Here is a 9,338-nt window from a genome sequence, read left to right as displayed (position 1 = left end):
AACAATAACTGTTTACACCATAATATTTAATTAAGTATCCTGGGCATTTTTTTTTTTTTTTTTAACAGTTGTATATTACTCACGCCAAAGGGGAAAAGCTATACGCTTATGGCTTGATTTCTCATAATCGTTATAGCCTTTCCCCTGTGGAATGAATAAAATGTAAAAATTCTTTAGCGTTACCTGTTAAAACATAATATCTTATAAATATATAAAATATGACAGTATTAAAACCACTGGTTTACGATAATGTACAAAACTCTAGTGTTGAGTATATTATATCTCTTTTTATTAAACAGATTAATGCTAACTTAAGTTTGCATTAAAATAACATTTGCATAAATTTAACATTATTGGTGTAGTTTTTTTCTTAACATTTATATATACATGAGCATTTTTAATATAATTAATAATTATATTAAAAATTATATATATAATATAGCAAATATATATAGCATAATTTAGCAAAACTCAAAATATAATATATAATTAAAAACAAACTCGTTCAGAAATACATAAAGCAAACAATATTTTATCTATGTATGAATATGTATTAAACATGTGAAAGCACACACATGAATTTCTTCTTAATTATTACATACTATTTACTTGAAATTTCATGCAAAAACTGATTAAAATATGAAAAATAAAAAGACTATAATTAAAATTATATAAGATAATATGATTATTAATTATTTACTTTAATATTAATTTAAGTAAACAATTAAATATATTTCTTCTACCAAAATGAACTAACAAGAAGTACTAAATAAATATTTAGTACTAAAAAACTAATTAAATATTAAATGAAGAAATTCATAACAATTTGTATCAACAATAATTTATAACTATCGAGTTCACCGAGATTTTATTTGCAATAATGCATAAAAAGTAAAAATAAAAATATTTAAAAATGTTAAACAACCTAACCTAAAAGTAACAATTACGCGTACGCTTGTACATAACAGTGATACTATAAATTCATATTACTTCTTATTGTTGTGTTGTTGCTATCATTATTGTAATAAAATATTCTGCGATTATTTTTGTTCTCTCTTGAACAATTAGTCACTGTAATTTCAACTGAATTCAATTTTCTCGATGAGAACAATTAACTTCGATATAATTAAATAAAGCCTAAACAGGAAATATATATATAGAAATGCAAATATAATACTATCGGTTCCAAAGCATTATTTAACACTTGAAATAAGAATAAAACTTGTATTCGTATATACTTTGTACTTCCGTAACCAATCTTCTTCGAAACGGAAGGAAAACGGAAAGAAACCGGAAGACGCGTGAACAATCGAAGGGAGGGAAAGGAGGTATCAAGAGAGAAAAAAAAGAAACGTTTCTTTTTTTTTTTTTTTTCAAACACACGGTATTATCTCGTGAGAGTAAGCATTGGTTTTCGTTGAAATGATAATTGTTTCAGATATTACTTCGAAAATGAATACAAAAACGATGATAGTGTAAAAAGTGTGATATAGTACGAACCTGACAATAGGCCAATAGGTCCAAAATAAAATTGATGAAGAGATAGTCGTTTATGTGGTCGAACGAATGAAATCATATACTTTCTGAGTGGCAATAAGGGTAAAGAAGAAGAAGAAGAACAACAACAATAAGAAGAGGGGAAAAAGGAGAGGGAGGGGGAAGAAGAGAAAATATTACGAGAGAGCGTAAGAAGAAAGTAGTCGTCGTAGCCTTTAAGTATGATGGCCGTATAAACAAATCCTCCGGTATTATAACTGCATTTTGAAGTCTTGAGGTTAGAGAACTCGAATAATGCGCAATGTGTAGGAGCATTTTAATCATTACAAAGAATCGACACAAGTTCTCCAGAAAAAAAACATCGGAATGTCGGAAAGTACGCCATTATCGCGTGTGAGATTTCCGTTTGGACTTCCGAAAGAGAGAGAGAAAGAGAGAGGGAGGGTGGGGGAAGAGAGAGAGAGAAAGAGAAAGAGAGAGAGAGAGAGAAAGAAAGGGAAAGAGCAAGAGCGAGAAAATTCGTAGCGGTCAACGCGACGCTCGATATTCTAACACACCAAAGCGTCACTTCACTGTGCACAAACGTTCCCTTCCTCCTCGGCGCGTATGTACTACCGCCGTTCGTAAGAGTAGGATCTCTTTCCGCGGAAGGAACGAAAGAAAGAGAGAGAAAAAAAGACGTCGGAACGACACTCACGTATTTTATCTGTATCGCGAGAGGACGGAATTGTTCGTAAACGTTTTCCTTTTAATCGAAAAACCACCCTCGTTAGGACGCGCGTTCACACGATTTTTACTGGCAGTGTCCGTGGCGGTGGCTGTAGCTGCGGATGCGGAACAGTACGAAACGTCGCGAGACGCAAGCGTGTCCGTAGACCCGAATCATTCTACACGTCTCTCTTTCCTCTCCTCTTTGCTTTCTCTCTCTCTCTCTCTCTCTTTCTCATTCGTTTGCGCTCCCCTCTCCTTCCCTGCCGGCACGTTGCGCTAGCAGCCAAGGGCTACTCTCTCCCCCACCTTTCACTCTCGTATTCTCCTCCCCACCCTGCCGCCAACCTTTCTTTCTCTTTCTCTCTCTAAACCCTACCTTTATGTTGTGCCCTACCCTACACTCTATCCTATCTTGTTCGTGTCGATGGAGGTCGCCACACACACCGGTCACTACGTCGTCGTAACTTCCGTACGATCTCCGCAAATCCGTATACATCTTTTTGCGCACGCATACTACATTCGTTCCTGTTTCCACAACTCACCACCTGGTGGCGCTCTTATCACCCGCTGTTAACCTAAAGTATACGTATATCAATGTCCATACACATTTTAACGGATTGCGATGCGATAAATGAACGTTGCTGGGAATCAAATATTAACTGAAAAAACAATTCTTTTTAGCTTCTTTTTCTTGTTTTTCTTCTTCTTTTTAATAGTATTAACTATTTATTTGTTTACTTACTTTCTTTTCGAACAAACGAACGAGCGAGCGAAAAAGATGTATTACATTAGTCTGCTTTACGTGGGAACCGCAATGCCCAAGCTACCGAACCCGTTTATAGTTTTTTCGTTCATTAGTTGATCGATTATAAGCTACTGGCGCTCTCTGTCTTTCATTCTAGTCGGATATATAAAAGTACAACCGTTTATAATTGATCGAACCGAGAATTCGGTCATCTAACGTAACATTTTTTTAAATTAAATTCATAGCGAGGAAAACTTAAATATTCATATATATTTCTTTCTTTTTTAAATCTTTTTTTAATCAAAGCTATTTCAACTCATATAGGAATTTTCTTTAATTAATTCTTTATTAATTTCTCAAAGATCCTATAAATAGTTTTTTTTTTCATATCTTTCGATCTTAAAATCACCAGATACAAACAATAATAATTACAATTTTCTGCTATAAAAGATCTTTGAAATTTAATGATATGAAAAAATATGATTAATAGTTATCTTGTTTTATCGAAAAACTAATTTCAACATTCTATACTTGGAAAATTCCAAAGAAAGAACAAATAACGATTAAGTTATACTTTGATTCTTTTGTTCTTAATCTATCTCAATATTTATTCTTTTTATTTTTCTTTCTGACACTTAAAATAGGTAAATATATATTAACATTTTAAACGTTTGACGCGCTTGCAGGACTCGTATGAAAACATAAACTTTGCATATTCGAATCTCTAACTTCGCTATGGATTAAAATTAATAATAATATCTCTAGGATCGTAGTAGATAGATTGAAAAATGTTGAGCCTAACATAAAAACAACTTTGTTTTCAGTCTAATTTACTTTTATTTTTTAATAGTCTCAAAACTTTTAGAAAAGTCTGAATTCAAAAATTTTTAACCCACCTTTTTATAAATTAAAAAAATGTATATATACATAAAAAAATGCAACACTAACCAAATATTATTATATTTGCAATATGCCAATTTATTTTCCAGGAAAGATTATCTATGGCTGACCGTATCTACTAATATCTTGTTGGTGTACCGTAAATGTTGCGTTCACACTGGATACAGTGCACGGTCACTTGATCTTTTGTCGGCAAGCTATCCAACAAAGCAATACGTATATACATACGGGTATACTAACAAAAGACCGGACTTGTTTCACCTCGGACTATTATGAACGCGGTTTAACTTCAAACCGTTCGCGATTGTGATGCCATACTTCTTAATCGTTAAATTTCTTTCCACGTATTAGTTTTACGTACAAAATCAATTTTAATACGTTGCGCTATTATTTTTTCAAATATCACATATTATCTTGCCTTTTTTGCATTAATCTCTTTTATACAATTTTCTTCGAATACTTAACAAACTATGTAACACAACACAATCAAGCGGACGACGACGATAACTGTAAATAATAACAATGGCATCATTGAATTTGAATTAATATAATCAATAAAAGAGACAATTTGAAATTCTTAGGTAATAATTTTTTTTTAATAACGAAATCCTTGCGTGCATGTATATATATAATTAGATGTTACAATTAATTCGGTACCTTGATATTAAACTCATTACATCAAAATCGCAATCTTTTTTTCATCAAGGAATTCGGTAATTGTCTGAAACGTAGATCAAAGTTATCGAAAATAACGGAGATTATTTTAAAGAATAACAGATGTATAATTATTTTATAAATAAATACTAAATTTGTGTGTTAAAAGGCATCGAATTAATTGCTACACTTAATATATATATATATATATATATATAATTTCTTAATAATCGTACAAAAAAAACCGTTGATCAATATTAAGAATTTTAAATAAAAATGTAAAATAATTAAATATATATAAATATAAATTTGTATTAGTCTTGAATTAATAGTAAGAAATACATCGAAAAATGAAAATACTATTAGAATAATAATACAGGGAAAATGAATCGAAATAAACTTGAAGCAGCGGATAGTCGAAATAGGAAAAAGAAAAAACAGAAAGAAAGAAAAGAAAGAAAAGAAAAAAAGAAGAAAAAGAAAAAGGAAGGTAAGAAAGTAAGAGACTCGCAAGTAAGAGAAGAGAATGAGCGGTGAAAATTCGAAGGGAGAAAAATTGAAAGGAGGTTAGGGTGAACGAATGAGAGGTAAGAGGCAAATGGAAGGGGAAAGCGGGAGATCGCTGACCTGAAGGTTGCGCATTCTAGCGGGAATATTACGAATTTCAACGAACGAAAATACGGTAAAAAAGATATATATATGTATATATATAAATCCATATACCTATATATTTGTACAGATATATAGATAATATCTTATACACTAGGTAAAGTAGATTCATAACAATAGAATCAAGAAAAGGAAAGATCGAGAAAAGGAAGTACAAAATGAAGGAGACGCGTCGTATACATATATATACACACAACATATACGTAGACGATATACGATCACCTGCATTATATTGCTCTTTAGAATATAGACATAAAAATGTATACGAGATATATATATATAATCCTCTATGAATTATGATATTGTTAATATCATGTAACTTATGAGAACTATAATGTCTCATAATTAAATTTTATATATATACACATATATAGATAAATGGAACGATTCGTCGATATTAAAATATTCTTAAAAGGCATTTATTCATTTTCTTCGACTCTCCTATAGAAAATCGTATGCTTCATAAAAATGACGTAAGAATGGAAAGTCCGTTCGCCAAATTAAAATGTGTGTATCTCGTCAGCAATTTATACGCTACACATACTGTTATAATAATAAAAAAGATATGTAAAATCCGAAACTTTTGACATCCTATTGTATATTTCTTTTAATTCTCTTTTTTTTGTGCGATTCTTACAGAATAAATAAAATAATAATAATGAATGTGTGCCAAATATAAAAAGAAAGAAAGAAAAAAGAATGCGTTCAATAAGTGTATTAATTAAACGCACTTCTAATAAAAAAACATGAGATAAGAGTACGACGAAGAGATATCAAATAAATAAATAAAAAAATAGATAAAATCGAAAAGTAAATTCTAAATACATACATAGCAATCAGTCGAATAGAGAAAGAAAAGTTTTGACGAAAACGACAGAGCGAATAATAGGGGGAAGGGTATGTTTAGGAGAAAAAGAGGGAGAAGTAAGAAGAGAAAGAGAAAAATAGAGATAGAGAGAGATAGAGAGAAAGAGGGAGAGGGAAACAATGCCGTTAAGATGCTCGGGAAAAACGATAAAGGGAGAAAGTACGAAATGGCTGAACGAACAAAGATTGGAAAACAGACTACATAGGGGAAGAAAACTTACTAACGCATATAGATCGTAGTTAGACAGAAAAAAAAATTAAATAAGTACAATGAACAAACGTGGTTGACTAATTAATATTTTGAACTTTCGTCAATTGCTAATGATCATTTCAAATAATTTAATAATAATTATTATATTAACTTACTATGTTACCACACACTTACTATACTATTAATTTATTTAATTGCATATAGTAGCATTAGTATAGTAATAGGTAGTGGTAGTAGTAGTAGTGTGGTAGTAGCAACAGCAGTAGTAGTAGCAGTAGTAGTAGTATAGTAATAACGTAGAGAAAGATTATATATGTATACAGTATCATAGTAAGTTAATAATAAAATTAAATATGTAAACATAATGAGTTCAATAAATAAAATATGTAAAAAAAAAGTAGAAATATTTAGTTATTATTTATCTATTTAGTACATATTAAGAGTTATAATCGAACTAAAATTAAAGCAACTATAAATCTACATAGTTCGGTCTTAACGCTTTGTGTAATGATCATATTATACATATTTCTCAACATTAGCATTTTCAATCAGAACTACACTGTTTAAGAATAAAACTACTTACCTTCTTTGCTATTATTAAACCAATAACAGCATTTCTATTTGTACGCTCACTTTTAATACCTGTAAACGTAGACTTCAAAATGATTTATTCACTATGCGATCATTTAAAATATGGAAAATTATTTATATAGTTAATAAACAATAATGAATAGCATGGCATTATATATTGCATATTAATATAGTAAATTTTTCTATACATATTTGTTTTTTAAATGTACATTGTACATGTATGTATACATGCTTTTTGTTTATTCAATAATAGATAATACATATATATCAAATTTGTTTTACGTCAGCCGGAAAATATTGTACAAATATAGATCAAGGAAAGATTAATTCGACATAACGATTAATGATTGATGATATGTAAAGAATTGTTTTATGAACTTTCCTATGCAATTATACTTTGTAATAACTACCATAAAAAGATGACGATAAAACTGTCTATAAAGTCGTATCTATTTAATATATGAATTACTTTGAATTTAATTATAATCAAATTAATTTTTTTGTTAAGAAAATAATATAATTCAATAATATAACTACAATACATATACCATGTTTTAGAATAGAAAATAATGAAAACTTTAGATGATACAAAACGGGAGCAATAATAAATTACAATGTTCATACTACATGAACAATTTTAACTTTTAGTAATAAATAAAACAAAAATTAATTCGACGTGTATAATTAATATTTAAAATTAAAAACTGAATGAAGTAAATAAAAAATGCTTTACCTTTATTTTTTAATAATCTTGATAAAGGTTAGAAAGATTTAAAAAACTAAATTTTGAGAAAGCGCATTGATATACATATAAGCATATATATGAAATCATCTATCTGATGCCGGAAAATGAGATTGTATGAAACCCGGAATATATAACTTTCAATATTGAATAATAGTATAATTTTCACGGATCATTAATTTTCGATTACAATGTTATCGATATACAGCTGATTTGTCATCAATGAAGATTATTAAAACTTACAGTTTACTAGGCGCCGATCCCATTTTCTTGCACATTCCATGTAAAATAGTCGTCGAAGAATTCACTTAATCGTTATCTCGGTGTCCATTTTGTTTGGTTAATTACCGAAGAGGCGTCAGTGCTGCCGTGGGTTACGTTGACACAACACGACTGTCTGTCGCTGACTGGGACACAGCTCATCCAGCAATTTGATATATTTAATGTATATATACTTCCAACAAAACTCACATCTAAAGTTTTTTTTATATGTTCTTTTTAAATATTTCACAAAGTTCTTATTTATAATAATAATATATTAAATATTTTTACAAGGGTATGTAGTTCTTCTCATATTTAAAAAAAAGCGTTAACACACAGGCGGCGTTCCTTCTGAAAAGTACTCCTCCTTTTACGAATGAGATATACACAAACATTAGAGAAGAATTCGAGTTTACCGTTGTATTACTGATAGGTGGCGCTATCGTCGTTGCAGAACTCAAGAAAGAAACTATATGATTGTTGAGTCAAAAAAGAAACATATTACAAAATAATAAAAATATGCAAATACAATATAATAAATAAATATATTTCATTTAAAAAATTTCATTAAATTTTTATATTCTATTACTTTTACATTTTTCATAAATTAACAAATCTAATCAAATTGAAAATATATTACTAAAAATTAAATTTACTTTTCAGTTATTACATTCGTCCAATCATAGAGAAGTATTGCAAGCTCAATGATAGCCATAGGCCGAGAAGCGATCTTGTGGAATTACGGCGAATGAAATAAAATTATCGATTAAACAAAATGTGGTCAAACTACTTATAATTTAGTTTAAGAAATTATTACAATAAAATCAAATAAACCAGACGCTCAGACAATATAGTATATAATAATTATAATTAGGAGATTAATACTATCTCTTTGTGATTTTGATTTCCAAGGTTTCATAAAATTTAAACCTACCATAAATAACCATAATATCTGATAATTTTTGTTCTCAGGGAAGACTTCGTTTAAATACCGTTCACACTTATCTTTGTAATATTATTTGTAGCAACTCACGTCAATGTATCACGTCAGCAAAATTTACTTATAATTCTCGGCTGAGAATTGATTGTATATTCTTCTATTAATAAAGAAAAAAAAAATAAAATAAACAAAAAATACTGGTCTCTGCGAAAATACATATGATCCTATAAATGAGTCATCATTAAAGGTCAAGCTGGGAAGTCCTGTACCTTTTCCGTACGCCAAATAGGAATGAGATTTTAATTGAAATGCAATATTATTTAAAACGAATCCGTAATCTACAACTTACAAATGTGTATAATTGCATTAGAGAAATGGAATATCCGGTCGAGTTCACTCATTGTAAATCCGTTGAAGGTGATGGTACATTGATATTGATGAGATAGTGTAGCAATGATTTAGACTTTATACGTATCATTTGTTTCTCTTTTGTCATCGTTTGTTTGTACATTTATTTGTATGTATTAATACACAAGATAACAATTTTTGT

General features: G+C 29.4%; 1 long non-coding RNA gene across 1 annotated transcript; it reads right to left on the bottom strand.

The window, feature by feature from the left end:
• Window positions 1–2,578: 2,578 nt before the first annotated feature.
• Window positions 2,579–3,196, bottom strand: LOC122519789. Its single transcript, XR_006304366.1, has 2 exons — window positions 2,951–3,196; window positions 2,579–2,867 (listed from the first exon to the last, which is right to left on the bottom strand). It is a non-coding gene; the product is annotated as an uncharacterized LOC122519789 (long non-coding RNA).
• Window positions 3,197–9,338: the final 6,142 nt, after the last annotated feature.

Source organism: Polistes fuscatus, unplaced genomic scaffold, assembly GCF_010416935.1.
Source record: "Polistes fuscatus isolate 324 unplaced genomic scaffold, CU_Pfus_HIC Scaffold3, whole genome shotgun sequence".
Lineage (NCBI taxonomy): Eukaryota > Metazoa > Arthropoda > Insecta > Hymenoptera > Vespidae > Polistes > Polistes fuscatus.
The sequence above is the reverse complement of the archived record's forward strand: the minus strand, read 5'-3'. Positions and strand labels throughout refer to the sequence as shown.